At 32.5% G+C, this 15,012-nt stretch overlaps 1 protein-coding gene across 11 annotated transcripts in view; it reads left to right on the forward strand.

Moving 5' to 3' along the window:
* kibra (WW and C2 domain containing protein kibra) overlaps positions 1-15,012 on the forward strand; it is a 122,768-nt gene that overhangs the window by 64,138 nt on the left and 43,618 nt on the right. The gene's annotated exons all lie outside the window — the stretch shown is intronic.

Here is a 15,012-nt window from a genome sequence, read left to right on the forward strand (position 1 = left end):
AGATTTTTGAAGCGAACTAGGTCGCCTCACATCTTAATTTTAGGGATTTTGTGAAAGTTCACCGAAGAGCTGTTGTGAGCCACTATGATGAACGAAAATGATCTGTATACAGTCCACTTTTTAAAAAAATTTACCGAACTTACTCTGTTGCTGTTGTACTGTGAAATTTTGTCAATCAACATTTTCTTATTATTCTGAATCGACAATAAAATATTACTTTGATCTAGATTTCGCAATACCCACAAATTTGAGTTTAGAAATTGTCATATTTCATTGTCACTTGAGCTTCTTGCGAAAAAGCAAATTGCCCAAGCACAGTTCGTCAAATTCAAAGTATTCAAGTGCATATTTATAAATGTATGTGTATAATCGTGCATATATGTATATGTAAATAACCACGCAACGACTAATGTAGATACATATATATCATAGATGGGCACTACGTACTACCAGAATAAAATTTTAATATATTTCGATATTTTAAAATTTAATATGGTAAAATAATCTTTTTTGCACCTAAACAAGCCTAAAAATTGTATTTTACTGAACTTCTAATGCTAATACAATGTGCCCATCTATGACATATACGTATATATGAAACTAGAAGTAAATAATTATAATCGCAAAGCTCACAGCATGTGAAGAATATATTGGCTTGAGTATCGATTTATAATAATTCTGCTGTCATACTTTTGTCATTTTTTCCTGCAAACGTGAGCAGAAAATTAAGTTTTTCTCAAGGCTTAGTGAAGAGTGAAGAAATAACAAGTAAGGAAGGCTAAGTTCGGGTGTAACCGAGCATTATATACTCAGCTGATAGCTTTAGAGACAAAATAAGGGAAAATCACCATTTAGCAAAATGAACCTAGGGTAACCTTGGAATGTGTTCGTATGACATGAGTTTCAAATGGAAGGTATTATCAACATAAAGGTGGACCAGGGGTGATTCTTAGAATGTGTTTGTGCGATATGGATATCAAATTTCGAGATATCGACCAAAATATGGACCAGTGTGACCCAGAACATCTTGTGTTCAGAACATTCTTCTGTAATTTATTTATATATGTAATACCACGGCGGCCACCATGGTGTGATGGTAGCGTGCTCCGCCTGCCACACCGTATGCCCTGGGTTTGCACCCCGGGCAAAGCAACATCAAAAATTTTAGAAATAAGGTTTTTCAATTAGGTGAAAATTTCTCTAAGCGGGGTCGCCCCTCGGCAGTGTTTGGCAAGCGCTCCGAGTGTATTTCTGCCATGAAAAGCTCTCAGTGAAAACTCATCTGCCTTGCAGATGCCGTTCGGGGTCGGCATAAAACATGTAGGTCCCATCCGGCCAATTTGTAGGGAAAATCAAGAGGAGCACGTGGCAAATTGGAAGAGAAGCTCGGCCTTAGATCTCTTCGCAGGTTATCGCGCCTTACATTTTTTTTAATGTAATACCACGAATAGTATTCCTTCTAAGATTCCAAGGGCTTTTGATTTCGCCCTGCAAAACTTTTTCATTTTCTTCTACTTAATATGGTAGGTGTCACACCCATTTTACAAAGTTTTTTCTAAAGTTATATTTTGCGCCAATAAACCAATCCAATTACCATGTTTCATCTCTTTTTTCATATTTGGTATAGAATTATAGCATTTTTTGCATTTTTCGTAACTTTCGATGTCGAAAAAGTGGGCGTGGTCAAGTCGGATTTCGGCCATTTTTATGCCAAGATAAAGTGAGTTCAGATAAGTACGTGAACTGAGTTTAGTACAGATATATCGATTTATGCTCAAGTTATCGTGTTAACGGCCGAGCGGAAGGACAGACGGTTGGTTGTGTATAAAAATGGGCGTGGCTTTAACCGATTTCGCCCATTTTGACAGAAAACAGTTATCGTCATACCAAATTTCACAAGGATTGGTAAATTTTTGTTCGACTTATGGCATTAAAAGTATTCTAAACGAATTTAATGAAAAGGGCGGAGCCACGCCCATTTTGAAATTTTCTTTTTTTTGTATTTTGTTGCACCATATCATTACTGGAGTTGAATGTTGACACAATTTACTTACATATATACTGTAAAGGTTTTAAATTTTTTGTTAAAATTTGACTTAAAAAAATTTTTTTTTAAAAGTGGGCGTGTTCGTCATCCGATTTTGCTAATTTTTATTTAGCACACATATAGTAATAAGAGTAACGTGCCTGCCAAATTTCATCATGATATCTTCAACGACTGACAAATTACAGCTTGCAAAACTTTTAAATTACCTTCTTTTAAAAGTACGTCGCCCATTATTCAAAATTTTACTAATTTTCTATTTTGCATCATAAGTTCAATGCGCCTACCAAGTTTCACCGCTTTATCCATCTGTGGTAATGAATTATCGCACTTTTTCTGTTTTTCGAAATTTTCAATATCGAAAAAGTGGGCGCGGTTGTAGTCCGATTTTGTTCATTTTAAACAACGATTTGAGATGTGTACCCAGGAACCTACATACCAAATTTCATCAAGATACCTCAAAATTTACTCAAGTTATCGTGTTTACGGACGGACGGACGGACGGACGGACATGGCTAAATGCATTTCTTTTTTCGCCCAGATCATTTTGATATATAGAAGTCTATATATATCTCGATTAGTTTATGCCGTTACGGATTAACGTTGTGCGAACAAAGTTGATATACCCTGTGAGCTCTGCTCAGCTGAGTATAAAAATAACAAAACTGCAGCAGCAATCAGCTTGTGGGCATTTGTGCATTGTCCATTTGTTAGGTGAATTGAATACTCAAGTTAAGCACTAGAAACCACATACCATTGTACTTAAGTGTAGCTTTAATGCTTATAAGCACTTTAAAATTTATATAAGTGCATACTACGTGTGTAAATAGATAGCATATCATAGCCTGACATTCCTCTACAATGTAGTAGTTTTTTTTTGCAAACATACGAGCAGTAAATTTATTGTACAGAAATGTGTAATTTTGCTGTTGTTTTTGTGTTTTTATGCAAAACTTGTACATATAATCGAGTCATTCACATTCTCGGCCATGGCTCTCTGCATATGTGCACGTCCGCATATAAAATGTTGCGCTTGAGTAAAGATCATAAATTGAGTATCTAGTATCGGGCGATATTTGGTGGGATGGTCTCATAGCGTTTGTGTACTAAGTTCAATCATTGATAAGCTATGTGTATTATAGTATATGTTTTATCCAAAATAGCAAACATATTTGAATAGGAATTTACATTTGCTATACCTGCTCCTAAGTTAGCTACCTCTAGGCCCTCACGTACCTGAAACTGCAGCTTGTACGGCAGTAAGATTTCGATAAATCTGACTGTTGAAACTTGATGCGGTAGGGCCACAGTAATATCCTCAGAATCTTCCCGATGTGGCTTTAACGGGTGTCATAATATTCAGTTCCCCTCAGGAGGGGATAGAGCGAGGACGCGGTGTGCAAACGAAGGGCGCCATTTCACTCCACACCGACAGTTTAAAATTGACTACAGTGTGGGAGCGGGTGTCTTCTGTACGCATCTTAATGTGTTGCTGTCAGTCCGCCTTTCCGAAAAATGCCCTCCCTTATAACGCTTGTCGATGCTCTTTTTATCATCTTATTTTCTCTTAACCGCAGAATGCATTCCACAGCCTACTAATGCCATCAATACGAAAACACAAAAAAAATTCTCTGTATACTCCTTCGCTTTCTCAGTGTATGCTTTAGCTTTTACAAGTTACATATGTATAAGTGCATATGTAAAAGTGTGCGTACATTCGACTTGCCTCATTGTGCCAATTGGCATTCTCCATTAAATTGCTATGCCAATACTTTGTGTCGCTCCTTCATTATTCTAGGTAACAGCAACAAGAACAACAATTCTCAGAACAGCCACAAAAGTGCAATGCGCGATCAAACGTTGATTTGTGTGTGTGTGTGGGTGTGGATTATTATTCGCACACTCTGTGGAGAAAATTTCTAGAAGAACCAGCAAACTTTACTGCGAAAACTGCATTCTATTGCATCAAAAAAGATAAATTCATGCATCGACTAACATAAAATTCAGGGCTTATAGAATCTCATGTAAAATCAGGAATATGCCTATAGAGACTTTTTTCAACCAAATTGTTGAGAATATTTCCAGAATGGTTGATGGGTGCTTTGTTTTTTTCATAGCCGCTTAATTTGAAAGGTTTATTCCTCAGCCACAACATCACTTGCTGAGATGAGCCAGAAAAGGTATTAACCGATTTTTATAAATGGGTACGGGAGCGATTAAGATTCAGTGTGAAACTGAGATTGAGGTTGAGATTGGGATTGGTACCCACATTAACATTGTAATTCAGACTTTATTGACTTTGAGGTTAAGACTGAGGTTGAGATCAAAGTTGCGACTGAGATTAAGATTGAAGTTGGGATTGAGGTTGAAGATGAGATTGAAATTGGAATTAAGGTTAAGATTATGATTAAGATTGGGATTGATATTGCGATTGAGGTTGATTTTGAGATGGAGGCTCAGATTGAATTGCGATTGAGATAAAGTTTGAAATTTGTATTTAGGTTGATATTAATGTTCAATTGAGATTATAATTCGCATTAAGATTAGGTCAATCATTAAGATTGCGATTGAGATTGAGACAGAGACTGGACTGGGAGTAAAATTGATATGAGGGTAAAGATTGAGATTGATTTGAGATTGTGGTTGAGATTGAGATTAAAATCGAGCTGGGATTGAGATTAAAATTTGACTGAGGTTGAATGGATATTGAAATTGAGATTGAGATGCAGGTTTAGATTTGTCGATACTGAGATTTAGATAGAGATTGAGTTAATATTAAGATAATGATTGAGACTGAGATTTATATTGAGATTAAGGTTGACATTAAGATTGATATTAGATTGTGATTGATATTTACCTTAAAATTAATATTGGGGTTGAGAGTGAGATTGGATTGGATTAAAATCGAGATTAAGATCAACATTGGGATTGAATCTGAGCTTGAGATTAAAATTTGAGTTAAGATTGATATTGAAGTTTAGATAGATAGTGAGATTAAGATTAAATAGATATATAGTGAGATTAAGATTGAGAGTGAAAGTAAGGGAGTAGTGGTTGGGATAATGGTCAAGCAGAGGTAGGTTAGGCTGCACAGAAGAAGAGGAAAGGTGTAGAAGAATAACTATGAGGCGGTGAATGGAAGGCTAAGGGAGCAGAAGAGGGAAAGGGAAGGGAGAATGGAACGCAAGAGGAAAAGGTTGGAGGGGTATGAAAGAAATGTTTGGTTACAAGCAAGTTTTCTTTACATGCATGGTTATAAATTTCGAATTTTAATTAAACAAAAAAATTATATCTCACACTTTTGGCCTTCTTTGAATTGCATTCCTAAATATCGTCATCGCACGTCAATCAATCTATACAAAAATTATACCCACACAATATGAATTGCGAAATTGGTTATTCACCTCGAAAATTGTGAACATTTTTCAACGTAAAAGCATTACTGAACTTGTTAAAAAATGCCAATACATACATATTAGGCGGGGTCGATTTGTGGGGAGTCATAAAATCGCCCATTGCTCTGTGAAAATCATATTCTAGGGATCAAAATAAGAAACTTTGCCGAAGGAACCATACCTCTAAAACTAATTCTGATGTCCCTCCCCCCCCCCCCCCCCCCTTTGGGTCATAGGGGCAAATTTTGAAAAATCCCACTTTGAAATGCCTATGTTTTTTCTTTTTGGAGTTTATTTTTCTCTTTAGACATTTATTTAGTCAGAACATATGTAAATGAAAAAATGAATTTAACTTAGTAATAGAAAAGAAATTAAAAAAAAATTATAAATTAGCGTTTTTACAACCCCCTTTTAAAACCAAGGCATAACTGTGATGCATTTGCATGTCGTAAACATAGTTGTGTGGGTTTTTTATCCAACCGTTTTAAAAAATGAAGGTATCACTGTGACACAATTGCAGATCGTAAAATTGCTTGTATTGTTTTTTTTTTTAAGCCACCACAAGACACAGCAGGTAGAATTGAAATTGCCCCTACCCAAAAGTTCAACCCAAAGGGGGGGACATCAGAATTCGTTTTAGAGGTATGGTTCCTTCGGCAAAGTTTCTTATTTTGATCCCTAGAATACGATTTTCACAGAGCAATGAGCGATTTTTAAATCAACCCACCCTAATACATATGTACATATGTGTATATACACACACAGGTACATGCCAAAGAATATTAAAGCGTATCAAGACCCACACACAAACATTTACACAAAATGAAAATTTTGCAAAATTTTCTATAATTTTATTATATACATATGTGCATGTTTGTATATATATCTATTTATATTTGTACATATGTACGTATATTAGAGTAAACAAAGCAACAAATCAAATCGCACCACAATTTTCCAACGCCAACGTAAGCAATTACCAACATCAAATAGGTACATACATACATACATTAATATTACATACAACTCTACGCGGCTTTTAGTACCGGTGCAGTGAAAAACAACGCCAACAGAAACGCCAGCAACGACAGCGACTGTGGAATGCGGTTTTGACAAGTTCTACTAAATTGTTCAGGCCAACAACTCTTTGGCTCCGTTGCCTCTATTGCCTGCTGCAATGAAATAAAGCAACAAATAGACAGAAATCCAATGCAACACCAAGCACATAGTGTTTGTGTGTGTGTGTTATATTGTTTTGTTGTTGTTGTTGTTCTTGTCTATGGTAAAGATGTAATAAATGAATGCAGCTGCACGCACCTTCCGCTAGCGCGAAAGAGGTAAATGATTTCGAAAAAAATCTCAATAGGCGAATGCACAAATAGGCAAACAAACAGTATGCACATACACAAGTGCATTCACACATGTGGTGTAACTACGGTGACCATACGTTTATGTACTTATAAGAATTGGATATGAGTTGAATGTTTTGAATGACTTTCTTTTGTAAAAAATCTGTATGGGTGGTGCATGGTAAATGGGGTTTTTTAGTCAATTGTTTGTGCTGCTAGTGAACTCGCAATAGGCCTACAATATTCGAAAAAAAAAAAATTTACTATATTAAAAACACTGCATGCCTTGATCCATTAAGGATTAGACAATTCAAGTTTACTTAAAATATTGATGTTTATATTATGTGTTTATTATTATTAGGCCCCAATGCACTGCTACCTTTATTTATATAAAATGTGCTTGACCTTTTAGGCTATGACTGTATGTGGAGGCTTTCAACGTGTTTAAGAACCTCTCCAGGCTTTTATTCCATATCAGGAGGATACTAAAGGTCACACCACCTAGATGGGAGGGACACATTCTCAGAAAATGTGAGCCGGCGTTTCATCCTCCAGCTCATAAAAACAACAAATTTGTATATCCGGTAGATAAAACTTAATTAGGTTATATCATAGACTACAGTGTCCCGTATAGAATCCAGTGGGAGTTCGTCCGCTCAGCTAAGATTAATGAGTTTACTTATACTCTCGTTGCGGGGAATATAATTCATTTGGCATATCTTTGCCCTGGGAATTCAATCCAGTGTGGTATGAACTGTTGTTCTCCAGTTACTAATGGTTTCCTAGTGCAAGCTTTCGTGAGTCTACAGAAGGGCTCAGGACCATTCTGCTATAATATTCTGCTTGACTGGGTAATCTGCCTGTTTCACTGTCATTGTTATTACTGTTATGTATCTCAAATTCATCCATTCATTAGCTTAGGAGTAGTTGTATAGGACTGCAAAGCACGCAGGGTTGCCTGACTGTCTAACATTATGAGGATATTTCTCGAGGATGGACCTATCCCTAGAACTTCTCTATCGCAAGATTATATTGCATAGAAAAAGAGTGGAGTAACATCCCATGAAGATAGATGAAGTTCGGCTCACAGATAGAAGCTTCCGTTTTTCCGTCATGAAATTTTGATCCATCCGTAAACCCGAACTCTAGGACAGAATCAGTATATTAATTCCCTAATTCCCAAAATATCCTGTCCACAATGGATGCCTCAAAATTCCGTAAGATTCTATATATATATGTAGTGGCAATTGCATCACGTAGTTGTAATATGGGATTTTATTTAAATGTTCTTATTACTTTAGTAGGCCCTGTCATGTTTCTGATCTTAAGTTGAGGAATATTTTGAGGTCTTAGTACAGCAAGTATTTCCTCATTCTTCATTAGAATAGGGAGGAATGTATTCTCACAAAGTCACTGAGCCCATCAGCTGGGGCTCTCAGTGCTACCGCTATGACAATACAAACAAATTTTTTTCTTTCTAATGTGCGCGAAGCCTCGCTAAATTCCAAAACTTTATCAAATTTATATATTCCGTTCTAAAATCAACTTTTCTATCAAAATGCCTGTGTAAACAAATTATCGCCCTTTTTTAATTTTTCGAAATTTTCGATATCACAATATTGGCGTGGCTATCATTCGTTTCGTCCATTTTCAATATCAATATCAGTAACGTCGTCATTATCAAATTTTTCGGAGTGGTCGGGCTAGTACCCTAGTTTCCAGAACGTACATGATCTATATGCGGCAAAATAGAATCAACACCGCTACCACTCCAAAAAACCTTCGGGGAGTACCACCATCATTAAAGCAACAACAAGAACAAATATAGTAATTCTACCTATGCGAAACGTAATTCCATCAATAATCAAATATAGCAAACAAATTTGAGATCTAATCATCCAAACTATTATAATTCATTTGGAATTATGTGTAGAATTACTATTTTCCTACATTTTATTGAAGTCTTATCGAGAAAACATAAATAAAACTGGCTTAAGTGGAGATGAGAAAAAAAATATTTCTTGCGTAGAATCACTGTGCCCGAAAAGAAGCACAGTGCCGCAAATACAGAACGGATGGTCACCGTAAGCATACCACAATTACACCACTAAAACTACAATATTCCTACAGCAAGCAGCAATATGCTGGGTGCAGCAACTGTAATGTATTGCAACAACAACAAAACCCCTTACATATTTATTGTCTAAAAGATAAAAGAAATGAAAGAAAAAATCCATAAATATTTTCATGTGTAGCATTTGGTGTTGTGTATGGCTGACTTGTTGGCTTGTTTGTATGAAATGTAGTTGGATTTTTATATTTTTGTACATATGTATAGATACATAAAAATGTAACTAAACTGTACAAGATATAAAAGGAATGTAGCTATTTGGTTAACAGGGTGCGGGAAGAAAAATTTTGCAATTACAAAATAAAATCAAATACGAAAAAAACTACATACATAAGAATGTTTAAAACACTACCAAAAAGCTTTCAAATATTTTCGAATATTTTGCTTTCTCAAATTTTCGTAAACTAAGAAGTTTGTGCTGTAATGCTATAACATTACACATCACTGTACGAATATGCTTGTAAAGAAAAAAAAACAGCTACAAATACAAGTAGCGCATACATACGTATATAGAAACTGCAATAACAAGCCGAACAAGCAACATTCGATGATATCAAATTGTCAAGAACATAAAATGCAATGCATTGCAACTGTAAAAAAGTACAAAAATAACAGCAACATACTTGCAATAAGAATCAAGAGCAATCACAAAGCCAATGGTTGTTGTAAAATGTCACAATAACGCAATCCAAACCGGCTCTAAACAAGCTTCGTCTAGGAAAGTAAATGTGTATTGGCAGCAACAACAGAAGCAAATCATTAGTACAGCTAATAGAAACGCATAACAAGAATAATAATAACAAAAATTTTGGGGAGTGATTTTGTCATTAAAACAACAATATTTTAGTAAAAAAATAAATAATTTGTAGTAGCATACTACAAAAATAATAAACGGGTTATACGCAGAACTTAAAAATATGCGGCTCGGTAAAAAAAACAACAGCAAAATACAACTGCTTTTGAATTTAAATTAATTCTTGTTAATTGTCAACTAACATATCGTACATGCTTTATATAATGCCATAAAAATTAAAGCTCTATATAATATACAAAAATTAAAAAAATTAGATAGAAGTTTAGATTTACGTCATTAAAACTTTAAAACTTTTTTTGTTTTTTTAAGTAACCAGAACTCTAGTACATATAAGTTTACTCTAATAAAATCTGAGTTTCAGGCTGGTTAAGCTTAGCGTTGTACTTTGAGCTTTTTTGTTTTGTAGAGAATATTGTAACTTTTTTCTATATATTGAAATAAATTTAAATTAAAGGAATTTTTTTTATTTGTATTGTCAATGATAGTAATTATTTATGATTCTTTTTTCTGTGATTCTCTTTAATAGAGCACATTTCATACGCGCTTCGACGCATTTTTGCATCAGGAATCAATTTATGACTCCCTAAATAAAAAGTAAAGGTTTGTCAAGCCTCCTCTCTAAAGTTTCAATTTATTTCTCCCCGCAAAATATTGACGAGCTTTAATAACAGCCAAAACTTCCGCATTACAGCTGCTAAAGTTATTGGGCAATCTAAAATAGAGGTTGGGTATGGTCCGTGATGACCTCACACAAACTGAATGAGAAGAAGTTTGCTCACCGACCAAACTTAAAAACTCTATCAGAAACCTATATTATAAAATGACAATTACTAGAAGCTTTCTAGATACAAGCTACTTGTTGCTGTTATGTTTGATAGCTGTTGAGTGAAAAGACTTCCTGAGCATAAACATTCTATCGTCATAAAACTGTACTTGGTATGTAAGGCGGAAGTACTCGCACTTGATATTCTATAGCTTCACCGGGTATTATCCTCGCAATAAGTTGCATATATTGATAAGCAAATAATTTAAATCAATTTGAATATTTTTAGTGCTATAAAGCAAAGGATAAGTGTCAGGAGGGGGACCGAATTTGTCATGGGTGGGACATGCACGAGTACACAGTTCGGTAGATATTAAATTGGGAAAATCGGAGTTACTCATAACTTCAAAATTTCATATTTTTGAGTTAGTTTCCCATTTATCCAGGTGTGTCGCCTCTAACCAGGAATATTTTACTAAATTTTATTCGTTATTGGTGGTAGGTCGCTCATGCCCACAATGCATTTAACTTTCTATCTCAATCTGTTACAAATATGACCATTTGACCAGGTACCTACCTAGCAAAGATTGAGAAGCAGTCGTTTTTGTCTTCATTTATTCTTCAAAATTTAAAAAACAGCACTTACTATATGTAATTTCAACTTCATAGTTATCAATAGCCTCAATGAAAAAATAAAAATAAAAAATCGGTGGGGTTTGAGTGTTGATGCTGTTATGCAAAAGGTATGCAAACTCAAATCAATACAAGCTATTAGCAAGTCGTATGATAACACGTATAAATGCTTGCACATACATACGTGGTAAGGGATAGAAAATATTATCCAAAACAATGTTAAAATTAACTTGTACAAGTTACATTTTAAAACTTTGATCTTAGTAGATGACGCATCACGAGTTTTTTTTAATTATTAAGGGAATTTTTTATTTGAAGTCTATGTGCAATAACCATAGTACAGTTATGATTTGCAATATACATATGTTCTTATAGTAAATTTAATGCTCAACAAAAAAGTTAAAGTTTTGCTAAATTGACTCAATCAAAAGTTATTTCGATTTTTGTTTGGTGGCCCACTAATTCCAAAGTTATTTTTTTTGTGGCCCACCCTAATGCGTAATGTAAATATGCATAAAACCATGAATTGATAGAAAAACATTTACTTGAAAACATAGATGCATACAAACTGATTGTATATCAGTAATAGTATACTTAAGTATGTAGGTAGGTCTGTATATATGTATATATGTTTAACATATATAAATACCTACATATATATGTATATTGGACTTATACGCATCATATTGGCATCAAGTCCGACAACAAAACGAACTCACTGAGTTATGATGTACGCCAACAATTCAGGCTGTTAAATTATCACACAAACAACAAAAACAATAACATTCCACTACCCAAAAACATCAACAGACGTAGTCAGCCAGCCAACAATTATGTCTATATGTATGCTCTGGTATGTGAAGGTCGCAACAGTTGTTTTGTTAATGACAGACCTGTGCGCACATATAAATAAAAAACAAGAACAATAAAAAAAACGACATGGCTTTAAAGCAATGGCAGCAGAAGAGCCAGGCAAAACCAACAACAATGAAAGCATTAAATTCTCTTCAATTTGGTTTTGCTGGATTTTTTCTTTTGTTGGTAAGCAACTGGAAGTTGAAAAATGCAGAGAAATCAGAATTCGAAAAAAAAACAAAAAAAATTATAAGAAAATAAAAAAAGTGGGCATTACGTGTGCAACTGAAATATTTCTCTCATCTGCCAGCTGTCGAATGTGAAAAACAATGTGAAGATCAAAATTAATTGAAACAAACTATGTACACTGTCGATATTTTATGTTGGATTGGGTATTTTCGTAATAAAAAAAGCCAGTTAAATAAAAATATAATGAATAATGATAAAAAAATTAGTTGAATACATAAAAAAATTTTTAATTAAAAAAAACGAAAATATATAAAAGAAAATCAAAATGTTCAAAAATAAAAAGATTTAAAAAAAAATAAAAGAAGACTAGAATATAAAAATAAAATAAAATATTTGTTTAATGGTGGGTCCAATTTTTACTTAATATTTAACAATTCATGAGCTTAACACCGGCTTAATATAATTGAATATTTTATTATTATGTTTGTTTGAAAATAGCCACATAATCATCATCAGGCAATTCCGTAATGTTATCAAAGGTTTCACCTAGATTCGAACCGCGAATCACACGGTGAAAGTGCAGTACCTTAACCACTACTACAACAGGTTCGGGTCTCGGTGAAAGTGAAATCTTTGATAGCATTACGAAATAGCCTGATGATGATTACGTGGCGGTTTTTGAAATGGTACCATCGCAATATGCCAGTAAATGTTTCTTTTCGGTTTCTCTCAAACAAACATAATAATTGAATATACAATTATTATAAACCGGTGTTAAACTCATGAATTCTTAAATATTCAGTAATAAAATAAAATAAAATAAAAATAGAATAATATCAATTCAAAGAAAATAAAATAAATAAAAGATAAAATAAATTAATATCAAATGAAATGAAATAAAACAAAATTAAAATAAAATAAAATTAAGTAAACTATAAAATAAGATTAAATCAAATAAAATAATATAAATAACATAAAATAAGATAGAACAAAATAGAGTTAAATAAATAAAATAAAATAAAGTACAATATACATAATTCAATAAATAAATAAAATAAAAGAAATAAAGTAAAATAAAATAATGAGGCTTATAATAAAACAGAATCGAATAAAAAAAATGTATGTAAAATAAAATGAAAAATAATATACAATAAAATAAAATAAAGGAAAATTAAATAAAATAAAAAACTTAAACAAAAAAATTAAATCAATTAAAGTAAAGTAGAAAATTGATTAAAAAAATATTCCTTAGGAAATAATATATACGAAAATAAAACAAAAAATTATAAAAAAAAATTAAAGAAAGAGGTTTCTAAAATCGATATCAATGTTTGGTACTTTCTATTATGAACTCTGCTTCCATTTCGAAGGACGCCACAGCCAGTAAAAAAAAAGCACCACGCTACATAAAAAACATAAATACGCTGTATTCTCTTCGAAATATTCCACTTAAAATGTTCAATAAGTTTTTTTTTTGTTTTAATTTTTCAATACAATCGGTTAGTTGTAGTTAATGTGTACATTTGTATGTAACATTTAGGTATTTGAGCTTTCTTGCAAGGCAGTCCCACACTCGCGCGCAGGTGGACAATTTCATTGATTTAATTTTTCATAATATACCCAAAGTACATTTTATTTTTGTTGTTGTAGCATATGTGGAATGTGACAAAGTTTTAATGCGCGTCGTTAGTGTTGTTCCTTCAACCATTATATTTGTTGTTGTTGTTTTTGTTTGCAATATAAATTATTTTTATTTTAAACTCTGACGTCGGTTGTTCAGTTATTTGCAAACACTTATCTGCGTGTTTTTGCTTCATCGCGCTGGGTACTTAAATGAAATTAGAAAAAAAAAATGATCAAAATACAAAATCTCTTATTTTTATAAATGCGAGAATTTATGTTATTTCTTTTCAAGTGGTTTTGCAAAAATATTTAAAAATTAAAAAAGTAGTGGGCGAAACGTAAAGCAAAGCGGGTCAGTAGCTCCACTAGGCTGTTATGTTTGAGGTATATGATATATAAATTTAATTATGTATGTGTATGTATAGTCATAAAATATAAAAATATGGCACATTTGCATGCATACCAGACATTCTTATGAAAATTATTAAAAATTTATTTTTGTTTTGTGCATTTTTTTTAATGAAATTATTTGGCAGCAAAAGCTGTAAATATTAAATATCACAAAATATTTTATTTTTTCTTTTTCAATTGTTAAGTGGCGTGCGATCAATGTGGTTTCAAGATTTAGATAAATGCGAAATGAGAAAAATCAAAACAAGCTAAAGAGTAAATCTAATAAATAAAAAAATAAACACAGTAAATTAAAAAAATTTTAAGTAAATAAAATATTCAAAAAACATAAAAAATAAAAATAAAGAAAAAACAAAAATGATACAAACTTTAAACAACAATAAAAAAAAACAATTACTGAATAAACAATTTTAAACGAACCAAAAAAATAACTTAGTTAAGTGGGGAAAAAATCGGAAATAAAATGAGATAATTTATTAAAAGAAAATACGAAAAAAACTAAATTAAATTAAGAAACAAAATAAAAATAAAATAAAAAAAAAGTAATAAGAATCTGAAATGGATAAATATTTAATTGTAAATAGACGATATAAGAAAATTAAGATAATCAGGAAAAAACTTAAGTTAGAAGGAAAAATATAGATTCAAGTAAAATAAAATATATTTAAAAGTAAAACACTTCTTAAAATGAAATAGATTAAAAAATTATAAATAAATTTAAAAAAAATAATATAAAATTAAGTAAAATGAAAAAACCCAAAATCAAAAACAAAAACGGAAGAAAAATATTGTCGAATTTATTTAA

This window comes from Eurosta solidaginis, chromosome 1 (assembly GCF_040869045.1).
Source record: "Eurosta solidaginis isolate ZX-2024a chromosome 1, ASM4086904v1, whole genome shotgun sequence".
In the NCBI taxonomy this organism is placed as follows: Eukaryota; Metazoa; Arthropoda; class Insecta; order Diptera; family Tephritidae; genus Eurosta; species Eurosta solidaginis.